Source organism: Oryctolagus cuniculus, chromosome 14 (genome assembly GCF_964237555.1).
Source record: "Oryctolagus cuniculus chromosome 14, mOryCun1.1, whole genome shotgun sequence".
Classification (NCBI taxonomy): Eukaryota; Metazoa; Chordata; class Mammalia; order Lagomorpha; family Leporidae; genus Oryctolagus; species Oryctolagus cuniculus.
Window position 1 is genome coordinate 9,020,904 of NC_091445.1, and position 25,131 is coordinate 9,046,034.

Sequence of the window (25,131 nt, forward strand, 5' to 3'; positions counted from 1 at the left end):
TCATGTAATTGACTTTGCTCTCACGACTAAGCTATATAAAACATTATCAAAAGAGAAATCATTGTTATTGAAATGCAATTATTTTTGGTACCTGAGTAACACTTTAAATTTTGCATGTTATAGTAGATCAGCATATAAAACATTTATGTAACAGTGACAAAAAATGTAAAAGGAGCCACAAAGTGTTAATGACTTAATTCTTTGGAGAAATAATGAATGATTATTTTCCACTACTCTGGTTGATTGCTAGATGAGAACACAAACTCATTTAAACAGTGTCCCAAGGGGAAGGGTATTCTTTGTTATTTTTTACTGAAAGGGATTTCATGATACATGTCTGACATTGATGGGATTTAAAAATGTTTTCATAATAGGCAGAATTTTTTTCAAATGCAAAGGCTAGGAAAACTAATATGGACTCAGACTAATTATATTTTACTTTTCATTTTTTTTGGTTTTCTTAATTTTTAGTTTTAGGTTTTTTGTTTTCTGTTTTTTTTTTTTTTTTTGCTTTCAACAGATTCAGTATAATTCATAGATACAATTGCAAGAATACAATGAAGAATACTCCCCACATCCTTCCCACCCCCCCAAGATTTTTTATTGTAGATTTGGAAAAGAAAAAGTAGAAGAAAGGAAAATGGTATCCATAACAACTACTTTTTGCTCAGTATTCTAATTCAGTGACAACTACCAATTAACTCATTACTTCATGCATAAATAAAGTTGTAACAGTAATCAGTAGAGTTAGAAGACATTTACGGAAAATCTTAAACACCTACAAATTAGGTTTTCACTTGCTAATTCCACAAATTTTATTTTATAAGTAGTATTAACATGAAATATTATAGGGAGTATAGCATTAATATGAATTATTATAACATTTTTCAGATTTGGTCTACTTTATATACCTGCATTTTGGGTATGTTAGCACATCTTAGTGATACTTCCCTCTCTCTTTCCCCTAGTTTTTGAAGTCATTTTTTCTTTTGACTTATGGGAAAAGCAATAATTATATCCATGTGGAAACCTCTGGCGCCTTGCCTCCCTATACAACCAGGACATTTTTCTCCATCAGAGCAATCATCTGAACCACAATATTTTCTCTCCCACTGTCCTGTCTACATAGTAATGCATCTCATCAGCAAACAACCCAGTATACCTGAAGAACTCATTCCCAGTAGTCAGTGTGAGGAGTCTTGCTAACCTTAGGCATCTTTAGCTTCTCTTTTGTTCCTTATTATGTTTCCTTATTGTGATTATTTTGGAAGTCACATTTTTTTCTCCTGTCTGAACTTGTCACTCAATTTTCAAATGACTTCACTTAAAAATACTTTCCTTGTCACTTACAAGAATCCTAATAAAATTCTGATCCAAAAAATTTTAAAGATATGATATTAATTGAAAACCAATTCAAACAAAAAATTCTGTAAATCATGGGTGCCATGACTTAATGGCAATATGGATGTCTCTATTCTCTGTTAAAATGAAATATGGATTGACTGAAATATGGATAGCTTTGTAGAAATGCTACCTTGTTTCACTGAATTTGTGTGAAAAAATTTATCATTGAATTTGTGTGAAAAAATTGATCAATTCTTTACCATATGAAAGAATTTTTCTACAGAACAAAACAAGATGAAACTCATCTCCTATCTGCATATTTATGAACATTCATCTCACTTCAAAACCAGTATCAACTGAACACAAAGCAATGACAGGTGCACTCCATTCCTGAAAGCAAACAGCTGCACAGAGGCAGGGTCAAGGACACAAGCATAAGCATGCATTTGGCAATCAGAATTACATCGGATACCCTTTCCTTCATTTAGTAGCAGCAGCAGTATCAGAAATATGGATGACATGAATTTCAATGAAAAATAATTCTTTACTGTAATCATTGAATACATAGCCTGATATTATTTTCCTTCCAGGCAGAAGCAAAAGAGCCTATTTATTAGCAAGAAAATTACCCATTGAGTTAGATAATATCAATAACATATGGTCACTTGCTGGGAATTTCAAGGCTTGGCACTGATTATATAATTTGAAATCTGCCTTCCAGCTCTGTAGTTTAATTTTGGCTCCAGTGCCAATAGTAATAGAATGAAATATATTTACTTCCAACATGTACAGCTTTTAAAGAGAAGAAATAGACTGATAAGTAATGGATATCATAAAAGTGATTATAGAAAATCAGTGGAATTATAATCACCTCGTCTTTCAGCAATTTAGAATTTGTGATAAGTAGACATCAGATAAGTCCATTATTATTTCAACATCACATGTGAAATAAGTCTGTCTTCAAAATGAAAAATACAAACTAATGGTGTGTGAATGTATGTATGCAGGTACATATATATGGGTATTGTGTTGACATAGGTGTATATATGTACACACACGGCAACATTTGTTGACTTCCCTCTCCCCAAATGAAAGAAAGACAAAATAAAAAACAGAAGTGAAATTGTGATATTTGAAATGAGTTCTAAAGAAATATTCATCACCAAATCAACAGTCTAAAACTAATCTTTGACCATGTAGACCTACCACATGAAAACCTTAAAAAAATTCAAGCTTCTAGCTTAAAGGAATATAGAAGAAAATGACTAATATTTTAAACAATCATGGTTCAAAGTACTTTCAACAGAATGACATACTAAATAAGATGAATGATGAAATTTTAGAGAAATATATTGAAGTTCTGCATTTAAATTAAAGTAAGATGGATGTAAATGTTACTACTTCATGCTGTAAATCAAAATCTGATTCTCCAAAACTGCTTACAGATGTAAAAGAGAATACTGGTGTTGTCTTCACATATTTGAGGGACTCATGAGTAAGTGGAACTTATTTTAATTTCATCTAAATATTGAAAATAAGGACATTTGATGGAATGGTGCAGTCAGATTTTGGTTGTCTATAACTTCTATCACAGCACAGTAATAGTAAAATATGATAAGTACTCCATTGTTATCTGGATATAGGGTAATGTTCTTTCTCTAGAAGGCTAACATTATATAAGTAAAATAATTGGAGCCAGTTTTGTGGCACAGCAGGTACAGCTACCTCCTGTGACACCAGCATTCCACATGGGCACCAGTTCAAGTCCCAGATGCTACATTTCTTATTAAGTTCCCTATTGATGGCCTGGGAAAGCAGAGGAAGATGGCCCATGTATTTGGGCCCCTACGACCCATATGGGAGATCTGGATGAAACTCCTGGTTCCAGCCTGGCTCAGCCCTAGCTATTGTGGCCACATGGGGAGTAATCAGTAGATGGAAGACCTCTATAACTCTGACTTTCAAAATACACAAATAAAAATTGTAATAAACCATACAGTCCATGAAAGGAGTTTAGAATTAATTGTTTGTGGCTTCTAATTACTATTGAATTTCTCACACTTAACATATCTGAAACAAAGCAGGAACTGTGAAAGTATGGATTAAAAGAACGAACAAGAATATGAAAGAAAATGTTATTAAAGATAATTGAAAATGAATCTTGATGTGAATGGAATGGGAGAGGGAGCGGGAGATGTGAGGGGTGTGAGTGGGAGGGAAGTTATTGGGGGGAAAGCCATGTAATCCACAAACTGTACTTTGGAAATTTATATTTACTAAATAAAAGTTTAAAAAAATGTTATTTAGGATTAAGTTATTTTTGCACCATATACAGTTTTGATAACATTTACACATTCAGTTTGTACTTTAAGAAAAGTAGATGATCTTGAAGCCAGCATTATGGTGATACTGCTTACGATGCCAGTATGCCTTATGGGTGCCCGTTCAAATTCTGACTACTCCACTTCCAATCCCACTCCCTGCTAATGTGCCTTGGCAAAAATAGCAAAAGATGGCTCAAGTGCTTGGGCCCCTGCAATCATGTGGGAAACCCAGAAGAAGCTTCTGGCTCCTGACTTTGGCCTGACCCAGCCCTGGCTACTGCAGCCATTTTGGGACTGAACCAGTGGAAGGAAGATCTCTATTTATTATATCTCCCTCTCTAACCCTGCCTTGCAAATAAATAAAATGAATCTTTAAAAAAGGAGAAAAATGGATGATCTTAAAATATCTTCCTGGGGAAGGTGTTTGCCCTTGTGGCTAAGATGCCACAAGGGGCAGCAGCATTCCATACTAGAGTGCAGCTCTGCTCCTGATTCCGACTTCCTGCTGATGCTCTCCTGGAAGGCAGCAGATGATGCTACCTCCATAGCTTCACGCCTACCAGTCATGTGGGAGACCCTGACTGAGTTCCCAGTCCCCGGGTTAAGCCCCAAGCAGGGACTTTTTTGGGCATTTGGGAAGTGGATCAGTAAATGGAGATCTTTCTATAAACATACATACATACATACATAAATTTTTCCAAATACATATTTCTATGATGTTTTACTTGGAGACCTTTTATAATATCAAAGTGAGAACTGTAATCCAGAAAAAAAAAAACTTGCCTCTTTGTAAGATATCACATGAATAAATATTTCAATAATTTTAAATTTTAGAAAAATACAAACTAGGAGTTAAATTCTAGACAACAGTCGAATTAGTCCCTAGTGAATCAATTCAACTTAACTCTAATTACCTTTAGTTTCAGTCCTCTCCTATGAGGAATTTTGTCGTGAACAATTTTAGATATAATACTTTTTTAATGAAACAAGAAAGCAGATGTTACTCATTTGGAACCGATATTTGCACACAACAAAGTAGAGTTAAAGATTTGTCAAGATTAATATAAAGCGAGTGAAGAGAAATAATAATTTTAGACCCTTGTTTCAGTGTCTGACAATTTTGTAAATATACACAGGAATTTGCCACAGGAACAAAGATCCATTATGATGTGCGTCATAAAGCCACTAATTTTGATATTGTTTTTACCCAAACGTAAACCTGTGTTAAAAATACACAGTAAAATTGATAACTGCAAAATCTCACTGCCATTCTTTAATTTTTCTTTTGAAACTTTTGCCAAATAAAGATCCACTTATTTGTTCAGAAACAATTACGGTTTTATTTCTTCAAAACCATATTTTTTTCTTCCAAGATTCATTGTTTCTATCCTTGGACTATTCTACCTGGTCTTGTTCAACTGCTACTTTGTCTACTCATTATGAGCACGGGTGCTAATAAGCAGTTACTTACAAGTATGGATTGCAGAAAATACAGTTTGAGATTATAAAGAGCCTGTTACACACCTTGAATGCCATAAAAACATAGAAACAGAAACCAGGAGAATGATAACTAATTCAAACTTCACAAAATTAGTGGGTCTTTGTTTATTTCTTTAAGGAGAGATGCTTGAAAAGGTAAGAGTGAGATTGGAGAGTAGAAGTGATGGCTGTGGAAAACAGAATAGGATATCTAGTATCTAACAGGCTCAAGAAAACACTGGAGTGTTTTTGCAGAACTACTGTAGGTTCAGCAAGCATGAGACAAGGCTGGTAGGCTGGTTTGTCCTTAATTCTGAGGTAAATGGGGAAATAAGAAAGGATTTTCAGTAGCAGAAGCATGTCACTAGATTTATGATCTAGGTGGGTAGGGAGAAATCTGCCTACACATTTAAAATACATTAAATGAAAAGTCCTGGAGATTAGGTGAAAAAAAAAAAAACTTTTAGAGAAAGCAAGGAAAACATCAAAATCAGAAAAAAGAGATTAAAAAAAGGATGTAAGCATAAATTTGGTATGGAAACAGAGATAATAAAATTCAGATATATTACCTAAGCAATTGTACCTAAGCAACTCAGCAGAGGGTAATGTCATTCACCTATACAATAAAACAAGAAAGAACAAACAGAAAGAAATTAGCTGTTACACTAAGGTTATGTTGCTAGATATTTTGAAATCAATGAGACTGAAATTGTTACTTGAGGACAACCACACTGCTATTGCATATAGGTTTCCAAAAACTGAGAGAGATGCTGGCATACTTATTTAGTCTGAGTGTCATCATGGTTTAATTGCTGAGTTGAAATTATGAGCACGGGCGAGTTAACCTACAGGAAAAGACAATATCAAAAGTCAATCCATAGAGAAGAAATTCAAACTATCGAAGGAAAATAATATTGAAAGAGCACCCTATTTATATGCAATACTTTGTGAAATACCCATATTTAAAAAGATGGTAAAATCATGAGATCACTAACAGCTATGGTGGTGATCACAGATAGAACCATGACACTGAGAAAGATGAAAGTCGTAAGGATTTTGGGGCTGGCGCTGTGCCCCAAGATCCTGTGGTGCTGGAATCCCATATGGCTGTTGATTCAACTCCCAGCTGCTCCACTTCCAATCCAGCTCTCTACTATGGCCTGGGAAAGCAGTAGAAAATGGCCCACATCCGTGGGCCCCTGCACCCATGTGGGAGACCCAGAAAAAGCTCCTGGCTCCTGGCTTCGGATCGGCACAGCTCTGGCCATTGCGGCCATTTGGGGAGTGAACCAGCAGATGGAAGACCTCTTTCTCTCTGCCTCTCCTTCTCTCTCTGCGCAACTTTGACTTCCAAATAAATAAATAAATCTTAAAAAAAAAAAAAAAAGTCGTAAGAATTTCTACGTAGTCACACAAGGGTACTTCAGAGAGTAAACGACAGCTGGAATTAGAAAGCAGTACAGTACTGGTGTGTTCAACAGCTGTATATTTTCCTCCAACTGTACTCAGGGTTTTAATGTTAGAGCAGAGGAACCAGAAAGGTAGCCTGGGATTTATGAGTGGTCTGAAGCTGGGAACACTACAAGTGCTGGAATGGAGACAGATTAGAGACGAGAGTCATCATCAATGTGTTGGGAAAGACTTAAAATCAGTAAAGGACTAATTCACTGAAAAATAGAAAAAATACTGTTGATAGCTCCATAGTAGTAAAAACCCAGTATAGGATGAATGAAATGGAATCTTTAAAGACAGTATCAATTTAATGCTTCTTAACTCTATATTGAGTTGATGAAGCAATTACTACTATTTTAATATCTGTGACATTTACCACTTCCTTACGGTTCACAATCTAATTTTATTCCTTTTTCCCAAACTTCTCATGGTTTTCAGCAGGCCCAAGAGACTCCACATTATTTTCACTGAAGACAATGCTGATTCTACTTCCAAGGTTATCATTTATAAACTCCTGGGCTACAACTTACCTTGTCAAGACAGATCTTTATATGGACATCATTGTCAAAACTTTTTTCTCAACCCAGTGGAAGCTTGGAGCCTCCTTTCCTTTGAAGGTAACTCATCTGCTACTGAATACAAGGTGGATCCACTGGCCACTCAATAACCAATTATTGAGACTAGAGTTGATGCAAAAAAATCCAGTTTATTTAAAAAGCAAACCCTCAGGTGGTGGAAGATCGCCCAGTCAAGACCAACTGAAATTCTCCAGTTAGCATAAGACCTTTTGGAAGGAATAGAGAGAGTAGCTGAAGAGGAGGTTAGAAACACGGAAAATGATATAGGACCATCTGCATGTTAGTCTCTGCATAGGTGATGAGCAACTGGTTAGTAATTCCTCACTGGAGGTGGACTACTTTGCAAATTCAGCTGACTTTCTCAAGGCCAGTTTCTGGAACTGACAAGCAACTGTTAATAGTCTACGAAACCATAGATAGGCTGTAATTATTATTTTGAAAATTACTCTGAAAATTAGGAAAGACACAGGAAATACGCTGCTGCTTCCCACACACATTAGCAGGGAGCAAAATCAGAAGCAGAGTAGCCAGGATTTGAGCTGGTACCCTGATATGAGATGCAGGAATTATAGGTGGAAGTTTAACATGATACATGATAACACCAGCCCTTAATTTATTACTTTTTGGTATTTGTCAACAGAGGCAGCGATTAATGCATCAATTTTAACAATGCAAGATAGTGGACTGGCATTGTGGCATACTGGGAAAAGCCACTACCTACAATACCAGCAGCTCCACTTCCAATCTAGCTCCCTTCTAATGGCCTGGGCAAAGCAAAAGATGGCCCAAGGGGTTGGGCCCCTGTAACCCACATGGGAAACCCAGAGGAAGCTCCTGGCTCCTGGCTTTGGCCTGGCCCAGCCCCAGCCATCTCTTGAACTCATTCAAATAAATAAATAAATCTTAAAAAAAAAAAAAAAAAGACTGCGAGGGATGATAGGAAGGATTCATTCTAATTTTAGCAACATGTCCACCTGTTATACTGATCTCCAAGGACTTTTGTCCATCATATGTTGAAAATTGCAGCTTAGAAGTCATTCATGCTCTTAGGCTCTGTCTTCATCCCTTAACAGGTGTTTTGTGTTTTTTCTAAAAATACTTCACCTCGAACCCAATTGCAAAATAACCAGATGGTTTCAAAAATATCTAGAATGCATTCACGCTGTGTACCATACTGCCTCTGTTGCATGGTAGCACCTTTCTCATCTGTTCCTCCCATGCTGATTCTGTAGTAAGCAACAGATATTTAAAGGTAATTTTACAATCTTTTTCCAACACAGATGCAAGGGAATGAAGAGTGCTTGGGTACCTCCTACAGGTCTAGCTGGACTCTCATGAAAGAGTTTCCTTTGTGGGACCAGTGTGAACCAAAACTCCTTGCAACTTACACAAGTGTTTGGATATCAAAATAACTAGGAGAAAAGGTCTGATTTCTTGGTCGTAGCATTGTGCATATCTAAGCCTGAAAACACTTTTCTCTTAGCCTAAACATCATTTACCAAGGATACTACTAAACTTTTTAATGACAGGTAATAAAATTTTTTGAAGCCATTTTATAGACAATTTTACTTACTGATACATATGTTAACATGTCCAGAAATTACTGATCTTTGTGTTTGGCAATGACTGATGCCTGGAACAAAGCATGGAATTAAAACATCTCTGGATAGAATCTCATCCAAGCCACACTGAATAACCAACATTGTAGCACTGAGAAAACTCTTCAGTTTTTGGTCTGTTTCTCTCACTGAAGAATGAAGGAATTATAAAATGTGTATTTTAAGATCATTCCTAGTCTCAGCATTATAATGCTAAACTTCTGTTCAGATGATGGAGACAATAACAGATTTCAATGACACCACATGTTTTGATTTTGCATGCAAAGATACAAAGCATATAAACCATTTCTGGTCTTAGAGTATCAGAAAGAAAAGCTGACCCTTTTCTCTCTTGGTTTAGTCAACATTACATTGCAAAATCTATATTAAATAGTACCAGTATCAAAGAAAGCACAATGATAACAAATATCAAAGCCAGCACAATTATGACTACAGTCAAAGAGCACTCAATGCAACAGTTTCCACAACAATAACAAAGCACTGTTCTATCAAGGATGAAAGGTAGGCTTTTCTCACTTCTCATCTGTAATCTTTCACTTGATTCCATCAGAGATTCTAGAGCTATTTGGGGAATTAATATATTAAGGTTGTTGAAAAAGTGTTCATGATTAAACACTAACATATGACAAACATCAAAGTTCTTTATCAAACATGTCACCCAGAAAACTAACATTAATTTTTGATTTACCTACAAATGGATTTTAATTAGTATCTTATCCCATAACTAAGATAAACAATGGAAAAAACCCTACACAATTAAATAAGATTTTATGTTTTAATTAAGAAAAATAATTGTAAGATACATGATGTTAAGACATTTTTAAAACTTTATATTTTTGATTATACAGAATCTTGAACTTTTATGATGATATAAAATTAAAAGGAATATTGTAAATGATTTTTACTTCAAAGAGCCATGTTTGTGAAACAAATTACCCTATTTAAATTCATGGCTAAAAGGCAAATTTGTTGTTTCCTTCCCAGGACTTAAGTCTTTACCTTTTCTTTAGTTGAAGCAACACCAAGTCTTAATTTTTTTTTAGGCTCTCAGATAAAATTTCCACTTTCTGAAACATTTTGTGTGAGCATGAACTCCTGCACATCAATAAGGAATTAAGGCAGAAAAGGAGAGCACTACTTGTAACCTGGACAGAATCATTAGAATTTTCACCGCAAGGAAATAAATGCTGCTGTTTTCTAGTGTGAGGTGTATTTCTTTTTCTTTGCAACAACACCTCTAATTATAACATGCAGGGTAGGATAAATTCAAATAAAAAACTCCTTTAACTAGGAAAACTTGTGTTCACTAGAAAGAGAAATCCCTTGGCTCTAAGAATGAGTGAGACCATCAATCTTCATAAAGAGACATCCTTGTGATTTTTGGCTCCTCCGTCTCCTATAGGACAGTTCATGCTATTACTGAGGCTGTTAATAGTCAATTCACCACTTTTTTTTTTTTTTTTTTTTTTTTTTTTTGACAGGCAGAGTGGACAGTGAGAGAGAGAGACAGAGAGAAAGGTCTTCCTTTGCCATTGGTTCACCCTCCAATGGCCGCCACGGCCAGCGCGCTGTGGCCGGCACACCACGCTGATCCGAAGCCAGGAGCCAGGTGCTTCTCTTGGTCTCCCATGTGGTGCAGGACCCAAGCACTTGGGCCATCCTCCACTGCACTCCCAGGCCAAAGCAGAGAGCTGGACTGGAAGAGGGGCAACCAGGACAGAATCCAGCGCCACGACCTGGACTAGAACCTGGGGTGCCGGCGCTGTAGGCAGAGGATTAGCCTATTGAGCCGTGGTGCCAGCCCAATTCACCATTCTTGGTTTTTGACCCTTCCATTTGTTCTGCCTCTCAACATTCCTTCTACACTATGCTGATATCAGTAGCATTTTGCAAATTTTTAGACACTATGTAAATTCTCTTTAAGTACATGTATGTCCAGGCAATTACACACAGAGAAATGTGAAAGATGTCTGATCAAAATTAAAAGCTTCATATATTCTTTTTGTTGTTAAAAAAAAGATGTTACCTAGCTAATATATATTCCATGATGAAAAGAGTATGAAAAAGTCAAATGTTGGTATAGTTGGGTATATTCAAAGTAAGAAAAAAAGTAATTTGAGTTTCAAAAATGAGAAAATCTTAACAGAAACATTCAACATCAAGAGGACAAATAAACATATATACAATATTCTATATAATTCTTCAGCTATTTATTAATGTATAAAACTATAATGTTCTCACCCTCACCAAACATGCTAAGATATTTCCCAATGCAGAATTTCAGTACCTCTTTCTAAAATGAAGTCCCCACCCATCTGCAACCCCGTGAGTAGACTGAATTTTTCCCTCAAGGTTCAAAGTAAGCATCATCATCTTATGAAAGCATTTAACAAACGCCAACCTAGACATCTGCTAACACTATTCCATATTTCTGCACAAGTTGATTTTTACACAAGACTCAGGAAATGTGTTTTTCACCTGAGATTATCAATGTAACTATTTATTTTGTGTTACCATGTTACAGTTTGAACAAGATTTGGCTTCCAAACTTTGGATTTCAAACCCCAAAGCTGAAGTTATTGGTAATCAGAAGCTGGAAACTTAATCCAGTTATAGTGTTTAGGAGGTGGGGCCTAGTGGGAGGTCCTTAGTCACTGGGCCTGTCCCCTTGCTCATGAGAGGGCTGTTTATAAGCGCCTGAGTCTATCTCACCTGTTCTCTCTGAAATGGTTAGTTAGGTAGCCAACAAGCGATTGAGTAACTGAAGACCACCATCAACTTGGCTGTGCACAGCACCCAAATCTCATCACCTTCTGTGAAGACTGCACGTGACCCAGGGCTCAGCACCCTCACTCTGCATCATGCACCAGGCACCAAGACACCTTCCTGGAGACCCTGACTTACAGTGACCCCAACCCCAAACCCTGCTGTAAGGCCACCACAAAGAACACCAAACGCCAGAGTAAGGGAAAGCGTTTATTGGGGAAAAACTGACAGACCGGAGGGAAGGGGCGAAGAAGGAAAGAGAGGGAGGAGAGTGTAAGAGAGACAGAGACAGACAGAGGTCAGGAGATGGAGAGACAGAGAGACAGACACGTGTTCAGGAACAGGTCCTTTTAAAACTTTGCCAGGGGGCAGGCAGGGAAGTAGGAGCAGGGAATCCAAGTAGGATGGGGGTGGAGCTTGACATTGGTGGTTGGGCCATGCGGCCACCTGGCTTCCAGCATTGGCAGTGGTGGTGGTGGGGCTACAGCCTAGGATGGTGTCAGGGTGTAGATCGTGCCATAGATAAGACTTCACCATTTTACTAACACCTCCTCCTTTTAATATTCAACCTAGCCTGTCCTAGCTCCACCCCATATCCTACAAAAGGACAACTCCAGCCCATATGTGTAAGTTAGGGGTTGAAATCCTCTCAAAAGGTCGACTATACTGTCTGAATATATACTATCCCTTTGCCTTTCAATAAACCATGCTTTTCTGCTCACCTCTATCTACAACCCCCAGCTGTACTCCTGCACCAGGGAAGGCAAGAATTTGGACTCAGTATATCTGGGGCACTGAGTGCTCACAACATCACTGCTTCCTGGCTCCCCATGTGAGCCTCTCCTCCATGTATTCCCTGCCATTTCCATCCTCACCAGATGCCAAGCCATGAGGTCACCTGATCTTATGCCGTGGATCTCCAAAACCATGAGCCAAGATTTATTTATTTATTTATTTTTTGACAGGCAGAGTTTGACAGAGAGAGAGAGACAGACAGAGAGAAAGGTCTTCCTTTTCCATTGGTTCACCCCCAAATGGCTCCTACAGCCGGTGCTGTGCCAATCTGAAGGCAGGAGCCAGGTGCTTCCTCCTGGTCTCCCATGCAGGGCCCAAGCACTTGAACCATTCTCCACTGCCTTCCCAGGCCAAGGCAGAGAGCTGGACTGGAAGAGGAGCAACCAGGACAGAACCAGTGCCCCACTGGGACTAGAACCCGGGGTCCCAGTGCCACAGGCGGAGGATTAGCCAAGTGAGCCAGGGCGCCGGCCCCAGCTTTATAAAGCCAGCTTTCTCAGGCATTTTGTTATAATAATTAAAAGCTCAGAAATACACTCTCAATAGGTAGTTAACTCTTTCAGGGTTGCTTCACTCATCAATAAATGAGGGGGTCTTTCAAAAAGTTAATAGAAAAAAAAAAAACACACTACAGAAAAAATATGCAAGGATTTCAATCTTTGTTTTACAACAAAATAAACTTATCTTTGAATTCAATTTCTTCCACAAACTTTAAAAAACACCTTCATGCTTAGCACCTAGAACTGACTTGTTATCAGGGAAAGATGATAAGCGTTCATTGAATAAGCATTAACTGAATGAGAAAACAGTAAACCTAATTCTATATGTTATGTTAGATGTCACAAATATAGAATAAGTCCTTGTCATTTTGGGAACAATAAGTTAATCACCCTAGCATACTTATAAAATTCCCAGTTATTAATATGTAGAGTTTTCCATCTTTGTTCCCAGAATAAATCAGCAAACAATATTTTCAAAGAAAATATCCTCACCAGATAATTATATGAGGTTGCTCTTTCTCTGTTCAGTGTTGACTTGCCTGGCCTTAGTCCATTATCTGTATGCTTCATACAGAGAAAGAAGCAATGAAAACGAAATAAATTTCACCACAGCATGAGCAAGTTATACATATTTAATGAATAAAAATTACATTTACACATGTCATCTCCATTTTAGCATGGTTGACAAACCTTTGTGTTATTGAGCTTGTCAAGTATGATAAGAGAATCTGTGACATTACTGAATTATTTTCCTTTGATAGATTTTTCTTTATTCCATACTGAATTTCAATCATTCAAGTTTTGCAGTCGGGGAGAATACTAAATTTTAAACAATTAATAAATCACCAAGTCAAATGTATGCCTTTTTTATGTGACTAGAGAAATATTAGAATTAACATCATTATGTTTTTTGTAATTCAATAGAGTAAATTAAGTTATATTAATTTACTTATGTACATGGGCACACTAACAGTAAACTAATTTAGGAAATATTTTTAATTCAATAATTGTCACTGATGCAACAAAGACATAAGCCTCAGCCATTCTTGCTCATTGCCCAAAAGATAGATAAACATTGGAAGGAATTCCTTGCCCTTGAATCTCAATTGGGTCTCCCACCCTATTGCCTTCATATCCCATCCCCCATGGCCACCTGAAAGACCAGTTCCAAGAATTCCCCTCATCCTGCTGCCCCCTACTCCCCACCCCCCATCTCTAGCCCTCCTAAAATATAAAAAGGCCCAGCCTCTAGAGGTGGTGCTCAGGCAGGCCGGATTGAATACTAATAAATGTGGTCTGGCTGTGAATTCTTACCCTGCCTCCCCTCTTTCTGTGCCTCTTTTCTTAACAGTTATGGTGTCCCGTGCGAGAGGAACCAATCTACAACTCTTTTCCTAGCAGTCACCATGAACAAGAACTCTGTCACAAAACATGTTCAAAATTTTCTGCATAAAATCCATCTAGTCCTGTGAATATTCATTAGTTTATACGTTACTGTCCATATGCCAAATCCTCTTTGTCCTTTTTTAACATTTACATGAATATAAGATTTTATCAAAAAGTACTATAGACTCAATGTAAATATTCTTAGGTTGAGTTTTTACTAGAAAAAGATAATTCCTTTTAAATACACCATCTGCTTTATAAGAAATAAGATTGACAAAAAAGAAAGAATTTCTCCTACATTTACCTACTCAAATTCTACTCCACTCTACTTTCCAACCTATGATATTCAGGCTACTAAATTCCTATTGACTATCAATGGGAATTTTTTATCAATTTTTAATAGTTTTATCAATTTATAGTTTTTCTAATAAAAATTGAAGTGTCCATGTTTTCTCAGTTTGATTAAAAATTTCCAAAAGCATTTACATCACTCATACCGATATTTTTTTCAGAACTGGTCAGTACATAAAGAAAATTAAATTTTGGCACAAATGTTGAATTTTAAAAACAGCAATGTCCTTTTAAGTTAAATCTATTTCTCTTTTTTTTATGCTGAAACCACTGGTGCATTTACATTTTGGTTCTGTTTGGATCATGACTATTTGCTTAGTTTTTTGTTTTTTCTTAGAATTTCCAATTGTTCTAAACTTTTTTTTTACTTGGCAGAAGCAGCATAGAAGTTCCTTATAATATCAACAGCATTACTAAATCACTTTATCATGGTAACTGTTAGTTAACCTTCTATAAAATCCTGAAATACTTTCTAAGGGAAACTTCTGTCATTCATTGCTTACCATTCTTGAATTCCTTTCCATTTTGCAGGAATATATGTTGAAGAATTTTTTTTTTTTCTGGAAATGACAGATCTTGGTAACAGACATTCTAAGATAGAATATTTACAAATACTTCTGTTAGGTAGGAAGTCAGTTATGAGCTTATGTGTGTGTGACATGAAGGCCTAGAGAGAAGACATCTGTGTCCAGCATATGCTGCATCTCAAGGTCGTCCCAATGGTGTTTGATGGTGTTTCAGGGGCAGCCCGGTATTCACATCCTGCCCTGCCCTGCCCCCTTCCACCTGATAACCTGCCAGGTGAGGGGGTCCCCCCCTTATGCCTGACAATCTTCCACAATCTCCCAGGTGCAGCCCAGTATCTGCATCTCAAACACCCTGCTCCCTTCCTCCTGTCTGATAACATTTGCATCCATAAAGTCCTTTGTTTCAGGCCTTCAAGAGAGAAGTTTTTCTATTTACATCCAAAAAGCCCTTTGTTCCAAGAGGAGCAGAGGTGGGGAAGCAAGACCCATCTCCTTAACACCACCCTCCCACCCCCCACCCCGGCCTCAATCTGACTGCCCGCTCAGCCCTCTGCCTCTCTGCTGAGCCACCTGCCTGGTCTAGCCAGGTGTAATCTCAGCACTCTCTCTCAGGTCCTGTCTGGAGAGGTGCCCATCCGTTCTTGCAGATGTCCCTACCCTAATAAACGTTGCTAATTTTACTTTCCACTTCTCTGTCTCACGCCTGAATTCTTTCTTGCAAGAAGACAAGAACCCTGCAATTTCTCCAGTAACACTTCTTTGTTCTAGATTTGCAATTCTGGTTTCAAAATTATTTCAGTCAAAAATCTGGAGAACTCTCTCCTATATTGCATACTATGATATACTGCTGTTGAAGTCTCACATTATCTGTTTTTGCAGTTCTTATTTTTGTGTCCTTTAACTCTGTAAAATGTGCAATCTTTATCAACAAGGGTTTGAAAATGTATTACGTGAGTTTAGGAAAAGAGATATGACATTTATTCTATGAAGCATTTAGTTAGAAGATTTAAACAGATTACTTAGTTTTTCGGGAATATTTGATTCCAATATTTCTTTCAGTATTTCCTTCATTTTCCAGTACTTCTGATTGTTAGAGATCTGCTTGCACTTATATAAATATCAATTGATTTTTCCATTGCACTGATTTTTGCTCTTGGATAAAAAAATTCTCAATGTTATTTTTCAAAATTTTAAAGCAAAAAAGTCTTTTTACTTTATTTAATTCTTTAATCATTTTAGACTTGGGTTCAGTGCTATGGTATAGTGGGTAAAGCTGAAGGACCCCAAAAGTGGTGCCCTTTTGTGACGACCCCAGAAACACAGACTTCAGACCAGGCGATGCAAAAAGCAAGAGGCAGTTTTATTTCATTTGCACAAATGGGCCCTCTGCTGCCACAAGCAGCGAGAAAGAGAGGAGCCCTGAGCAGTTATCTCACACAGCTTTTAAGGGGCAAAACCACAAAATTAGCATACCATAGGGTGGCGTGAGTTCATTGGGCAACTACAAGGGGAGGGGTCGTTGAGGAGGAGAAACGGGTGGCTATGTGCCCTACGTGCCTTGTGGTTTCTTTGTTAAGCTTGGACAAGGGGAGGGGGTCGTTGAGCGGTGAGGAAGTATAGTCAGTGGAAAAGTACTGGGTCGAAGTTCCTGTTTTTCTATCTTATCAAGGCCACCTTTAGGGTGGCTGCTCCCTTCAAAGCTACTGCATGCATGCCAGCATCCCATATATGCACTGGTTCTAGTCCCAGCTGCCCCACTTCTGATCCAGCTCCCTGCTAATGTGCCTTGGAAAGCAGTGAAGGGTGGTCCGAGTGCTTGGGCCCATGGACCCAAGTGGGAGACTCTGATGCATCTCCAGGCTCCTGGCTATAGATCAGCCCAGCTCTTGCCTTTGCAGCCATTTGGGGAAGTGAACCAGCAGATGGAAGCTCGTGTGCAACCGTGCTTCTGACTTTCAAATAATAAATAATCTTTAAAATATTTTTAAAAACAATTTTTGATTTACAGACACTTCCATTGCAACTTTTACCCTGTTTTTGTTTGGATTATTAAACCATCATTGAAACTAAAAAATCAATTGTGATACAATAACATTATTCAAACAGAATTTGCTTAAGGTACCTTGACCAATTTTTAAAATGTTGCACAATTTTGTCTGATATTGCTTCACGTGTACACTGAGATTAAGAATTTTGTAGAAAACTGACACACAGAGTTGATGAGTCCTTCTTAGAGTACCATCCAAAGTCTACTGGAGGGTAACTGTCAGTTAAATATTACTCATGAAGTTAAACTTCAATTACTTGGCTAAGTGATATCATAATTCTTTATTGTAAAATTGCTATTATTCTTTTCATGATCACTAAGCAATTAGTACAAGTTATTTTCAAAATATGAACACAACTTCTGCCCAAACTGTCACTAACTTAATCATGATTAATGGCTCTTGCCTATAGCATTTGTACTAGGGTATTTTTTGTAGCAAACAACTTCATCTTTTCAATTTTTTACATGATCTTTTTAAGTACTCCAATATATAAATATATATCCTGTATGACAAATGATTACTAGGGTATTCTAATAACAACTACTTGTATCTTGCATTCCTTCTACCTCTATTAAATTCTCCTATAAGGGAGAGATGCTTTCTCCTTATATATTTTTTTCATTTACTTACTTAGAGCCATATAGACTCATGGATATTTACTTCATTTAGGATACTATAAAAAGTCATTTTTTTCATGCCTTGTTCACTGCTCAAATTGCATCAATGTTGTCCTCTGGGAGTATTTTCAGGTTGGCTCTAGAATCCTTTTAATGTGCCCTTATATATTTTCTACTGAATAGCTTGGTTCTCTAGCACCACCAGATGATGTAGACTATTCTTGCCACAGACCCAAAACCAAAAGTTTCCCCAAGGAGCTATAGGTCTTTTCCTATACAGTTTAGAAACAAACACCTGAGAACTAGGAGTGCTATTTTTATTGCCTCCAGTTCTTCTAAGTAGATACATCTAAGAAGTTATGTTTAGACACCCCTATATACACATACATCTCTAATTTTTATGCATGTATGCATGTTTGTAATCTGTTAGAAATCAATCTTTCTAACTATCCAGCTAACCAACTAGTAATGCATCCATTCATCCATCCTATTCCATCTGTCTATAATTTATATAATCTTCCTTTCCAAATAAATTTTAAAATCAGATTTCAAATATATACAAAAATCCTACTGGAATTTTAAGTGGAATTACACTGACTCCAGAAAACAAAATTGGCATAATTTCTTCACAATATTGAGACTTCTAGACTAAAAACATGGCATAACTTTTCATTAATTTGTTTCTTATAACTTTTACTCATTTTCATCACCTTAAATATTTGAAAATAATGTATTTTGTTGAGTTTTAACATAATATTTCTATTTCAATTTTGTCTGGTACACTGTTAAAATATATTTATTTTCTGAATCCCAATTGCTCATTACTTGAAGTAGAAATAACATTAATATTCTTGTCATTTTTTTTCTTGAGACTTGGTAACGTCATTTTTAGTTTAATAAAAATATGTTTGCTTTTATTATCCACATATGAAACATTTCATTTGTGAGTTTTAATTTCTATTTTTTATGCTTTTAATTTATTTTGCTTACTATTGCATTAGTTTTAATATCCAGCATAATTTGGAGCATGATTCAGGAGATAAAAGATTCTTAACTTGTTCCTATTATTGGTGTCAATGTACGTAGGTCTTCCTAATTAAGTATGATGTTAGTAACAACTTTTTATGGCTACTTTGTTAGGTGGAAGAAGTTTCCTTACAATCCAAATTTACAGAGAGCTTATCATCAATTAATGCTGATTTTTCAAATGCTTTCTCTGCATCAATGGATAGGATCTTGATGCTGTTTTACAAAGTTGTTTATTAAAATGATGACTCCTATTTGCATATGATTATTGAATCTTTCTTGAATTACTGCAATGATTGCCAATTCATTGTGCTATATTACTTTTGATATTTATTATTTTCTTCAACTTGCCAATGTTTTGTGAAGGATATTTATGTTTTTGAGTAATATTGATGTTTATATTTATTTTCTTATAATATCTGGTGTTACCAGTATGAGGACAATACTGTCCATATAAAAATAGTTCAGAATTCAACCATTCTTTCCTGTTACCTAGGAGAGAATATTACATGTGAAATGCTCAGAAGTTATCAGTAGAATGATTTGTATTAAATACTTTGTATTTTCCTTATGAAGGGTTTTAAGAGTGAATCACTTTCCTAAAAGGTGATGGAGACATTCAGGTAATCTATTTCTTCTTGAGTATAATTTGATATTTTAACTTTTCCAGTATGACAACTTTAATATGTTGAGTTTATGGACACAAAGTTGTTCACAGTAATCAATAACTGTCCTTTTTATACATGTAGCATCTCTAGCAACAACCTATTTTTCTTTTTTAGCAATATATATTTCTGTTCATTCTGTATAAGCATTAGTTTCACTAAAATATTTAAAAGTTTTACACTAATTTTTAAATCATTTTGTTGTATTTGTATGTATTCAATATCATTTATTCCCCTTCTATTCTTCCTTCTTTTCTGCCTCTTTTAGGTTTATCTCACTGCACTCCATTGTAGCCTCTAAGGTTTCAGATGAGAAATTTTGATGCTTGGTGAATCAGAACACTCTAAATATGTATTTTTTTTTTCATTTCATTTCTTTTTTTTTTTTTTTTTTTTTTTGGACAGTGAGAGTGAGAGTGAGTGAGAGAGAGAGAGAGAAAGGTCTTCCTTTTTTTGCTGTTGGTTCATCCTCCAATGGCCGCTGCGGCCGGCACATCGCATTGATCCGAAGCCAGGAGCCAGGTGCTTCTCCTGGTCTCCCATGGGGTGCAGGGCCCAAGCACTTGGGCCATCCTCCACTGCACTCCTGGGCCACAGCAGAGAGCTGGCCTGGAAGAGGGGCAACCGGGACAGAATCTGGCACCCCGACCGGGACTAGAACCTGGTGTGCCGGCACTGCAAGCGGAGGATTAACCTATAGAGCCGCGGTGCCAGCCTATTTTTTTTTCATTTCTCTTGCTGACTTAAAATACTAATTTTTTTTATAATCCATGAGAACTTGGTTATGTCTTGCAGTAGACCTAGCTGAGTTGAATCTGACTGGACACTTTTGGCATTTCTGTAATTTGAAAACTTGTATCCCTACCTAGATTTTCGAAGTTTTATCATTTAGCTCCTTGAATGAGCTTTCTGCACCACTGGCATCTTCAATAATCTCTTGAGCTCCAATAACCCCACTATTTGCTCTTTTTAAAGACTATTCCAAACCTCCATATGCTTTCTTCATTATTTTTCATTCTTTTCATTTATTTTCAAGGAATATATCTATTCTTTTACATTGTTAAAATTACTATTCTATTACTACAGAAAGAAATTCGGGTAGAAAAAGAGATATTTTGCATCCTCTGGTTCATTCTTCAAGTTCTATCAACAGCTAGGGCTGGGCAGAACAAAGCCAGCAGTCTGGAACAATAGCCTAATCACCCATGTGTGTGGCAGAAGCCCACCTATTTAATCCATCATCTGCTACTTCCATGGATGTGTTCAGCAGAAAATTGGATAGGAAGCAGAACCAAGCACTCTGATGTACAATGTGGGTATCTGCAGTGGCAGTTTTACCCTTCTTGTTGCAATAGTTCTCATGGACTGTGACTTTCCAAAAACTGTTTCAAACTCCCTGATTCTTTCTTACATTTGATCAATTCTGTTATTGTTGCCATCTAGTGCATTTTTCGTGTTTCTTCATGTACTTTTCAGCTCAAGAATCACTGGGATTTTTTTTTAAGTACATCAGTCTCTGTCATGTGTCTCTGAAAACAAACTGAATTATTTCCCTGTGTTATCTCAAACTCCATTGAATTTCTTTTAACAGGTATATTAATTTATCTGTCCAAAAGTATATACAAAACAATCATTGTACGGTTGGTTTTTGGATGACTTATTTTGTCTACTTGGTGAGGTCATGTTTCCTTAGACGTTCCTGAGATTTGTTGATACATGCCAAGATATGCACATTAGAATTATATCAGAAAACCACAGTAGTCAACACTGTATATCTTTCATTGACTTTTTGTTTAATTCTCTATGCTCTAATGCAAGATTTTAAAAATCTTTCAATATTGTTGAGCTCCATGTTATAGCTCAGAATAAGGTATTTGTGAATAGTCCATATATATAAAATATGCTTATTCTGATTATATTGAGTAAAATAACCTATGAAAATCATTAGCTTCAGTTGGTTGAAAATATTGTTCAGTCCCCAAATCACAACATCTGGGGCAGATTCAGGCTTAAGCCAGAACCCCAGAAACCAGGAACTCAATCCAGATTCCCCTTATAAGTGGTAGTGACCCAACCAGTTGATCCAGTATACCCATTGCTTTCCAGAAACTGCATTCGCAAGAAGATAGTGCCAGGTGCCAGAGTTGAGTATCATTCTAGGCACTCTGATGAGGCATATGGGTGGGGCAAGCAGCATCTTAACCACTAGTAGAAATGTTCACAGTCTATTTTATCTATTTTCTCTAAAATTGTTCTGTAAATTAATTAGAATGGAGTATCAAACTCTTTAAACATAACTGTGCTTTCCCTATTCTTTTTCTTTCTTTTTTTTTTTTTTTGACAGGCAGAGTGGACAGTGAGAGAGAGAGAGAGACAGAAAGGTCCTCCTTTTGCTGTTGGTTCACCCTCCAATGGCCACTGCGGCTGGTGCGCTGTGGCCAGCGCAGTGCGCTGATCCGAAGCCAGGAGCCAGGTGCTTCTCCTGGTCTCCCACACAGGTGCAGGGCCCAAGGACTTGGGCCATCCTCCACTGCACTCCCGGACCATAGCAGAGAGCTGGCCTGGAAGAGGGCCGACCGGGACAGGATCCGGCGCCCCACCCGGGACTAGAACCCGGTGTGCTGGTGCCGCTAGGTGGAGGATTAGCCTATTGAGCCGCGGCACTGGCCTTCCCCATTCTTTTTCACTTTAATATTTTTAAATCTCTTTATTTAGTTCAAAATTTAGATCTAGCAATGACCTTATTATATCCTTTTCTAATGTTTATACAGTTCTTTAAAATGAAGACTTCCTTGTCCAATATTAGCTTTCTATTTGTCTTTAAAGTATCATCTTTATTTTGTTTCAAGATTTCATCATGTACCTTTCTTCTTCCTTGTCCTTTTAACCTATCTATGTTTTCCTAAAGTGAGATTCTTATAGACAGCATATATTTCACTCGAATTTTCATCCACTCTGACACGTACTGTCTTTTCTGGTTGGGGACTTGGTATGAATTTGAAGGTGATTGTTGCTGTGGTTATTCTCAGGGACCACACTCTTCAAATTTCTATAGTGACAACCTATCTTAGCACTGTGTTATTTTTTCAACACAATGTCTATTGGCTGAGTGCTAAGCCCTCTCTTTGTATTTTATTTAGGAACAGTGTTCTTGCATACTTCTCTGGTACTCTTCTTCCAGCAGTTTTCTGCTTTTCCGTGGTAAAAGCCTGGTGGTAGCAGGTGCTGGGGAGATTGGGTTTTTGTTCATATTAAACCTTACTTTTAGGCCGGTGCCGTGGCTCACTAGGCTAATCCTCCGCCTTGCGGCACCGGCACACCGGGTTCTAGTCCCGGTCGGGGCGCCGGATTCTATCCCGGTTGCCCCTCTTCCAGGCCAGCTCTCTGCTGTGGCCAGGGAGTGCAGTGGAGGATGGCCCAAGTCCTTGGGCCCTGCACCCCATGGGAGACCAGGAGAAGTATCTGGCTCCTGCCATCAGATCAGCGTGGGGCGCCAGCCGCAGTGCGCCAGCTGTGGCGGCCATTGGAGAGTGAACCAACGGCAAAAAGGAAGACCTTTCTCTCTGTCTCTCTCTCTCTCTCACTGTCCACTCTGCCTGTCAAAAAAAAAAAAAAAAAAAAACCTTACTTTTAGGTAAGCTCCCCACATTTGTAGCTTAGGGACTGATATTCTCCGTTTTCTCACTCCTCTCCCTGCTGTCTTATGGACCTAGTACTCATCCCTGTCATCTATTTCAGGAACACAATTTTTTCCTGTTCCCTTGCCTTAGCTGCAGTGAATCTGAATTAGGGCATGACGGTCCCCTTCCCTTCACTGATCATCTGAGAATAAGAGAAGTAAAGATGGTGGTTGGAATTTCTTGCTCTGACCACATAGGTAGTGTTTCCCTCTCCAATGTGTGCAACATATAGAGTACTTTCTTAGAAGTATTTCTGGTATATTCAGTTACAGTCTGATGTATTTATTCAGAAAGAACAATAAAAGAACTGCTGGTATTTGTTTAGTAAAAATTTATTTTTCAAATGCTTGTTGTCATTTGTTCAGAAAGAACTCATAAAATAAAGATTTCTCTAAATTCTGTGCTGCTACAAATTTCACATTGCATGTGATACCACATTTGACATAACACATCTCATCAGCTACAGTAACCGATTACTCTTCCAGGTACTTGGTATGTCTAGGCTACATCAGTGTGTCAGCACATCTCTTTTCCCCTTGTAGCTGCTGTCTTTCCTAGATTAGGGACCAGATATTTGTAATGTAACATCAATTTTCAAGTGGGTTTCAAAAAATGAATTCAAAGTTAATCTGACTCTTTTACACGCAAAGAGGCAAGTGGCACTCCTTTCAGCCCTTCAAATCTAGAGAGCAGAAGCTAGAGCCTCGTGTCAAATACTTTTTAATTTACAGAAATCCATTTTTTTTATTTTTGTCTTTGTGAGGCAATGTGAATTTTAAGAATATATTTTCTCTAAGAATATTAATACAATTTAAGCAGTGTTTAGATGTCCAAAATTATTTTTTTCTACAGGTGTCATCTTTCATTTTTGTTTTTTTCATCTAATTTTTTCTTGATGTTTCTTTTTACTGCCACTCTTTGAATGATCATCTCTATATATATGAACTGGAATTAAGATGCTTTTTGAAAGTGCTTGTAGTGCTACTCTTGACTATTTCCCCAGGAGTCTTTTCCTAGGAATGAAAGACCGTCCTAGAGACCATTGTACATGAGAGAATTTAAGAACAGGTTTTGCTTGAGTGCATAGTTGCAAAGTTTCAATAAGCTGTTACCTACTCCTCCTCTTGTAAAAGCAAAATAATACAAAATTTACTTTAAAACACTGGCCTTTAAACTTATAGCTCTGGTCCAAGGGCTTGAGCCCCTGCATCCACGTGACTTTAGATCTGCACAACTTCAGCGAATGCAGCCAATTGGGGAGTGAGCCAGCGGATGGAAGACTCTCTCTCTGCCCCTCCTCTCTCTGTGTAACTCTGACTTTCAAATAAATAAATAAAAATAAACAAATCTTTTTAGAAAAGAGAACTGTTTTGGCAATTTTATATTACTGATATGCTTTTGTATATTTTCCCCATTCCATTTTATAAATAATGGATATATACATATATATATATATATGTATATATCATTACAGTAATGTTAGCAGGATATTAAAGAGAATACAAGATAAATATAATTTTCATACCACCACCTTGAACTATAATTTATTAGATTTTTAAAACTTCTATTTTTCTTTAAAAAATATTTTACAATTTAGAAAATATTATGATATACTATAATACTTGGAATTCTGAATACAGTTTATAATTTAAATGTATAAATACAGTCATATTATTTTATCTTTTCAAGAATAAAATGTTTGCTCAAAAATTCAAGACACCTATAGATGTTATATACACATATATTTGGTCCAGAGAGTACTAGAGTTCCTTTCATACACTCTACAAACGACTCTCTTGAAGTGCACTGCTATGGAAATTTTATCTCACCATAGCATTCTAGAAGAAACAGATTTTTTTCATCTTGTCTGTTTAAGAGTCCTTAAGCCCAGAAGGACAGCAGCTTCTAGGCATAGTCTGAGAACAGTCCAACTTAAATAAAACTCTTAAGAATCTGAGGGTTTAATAAGGACGT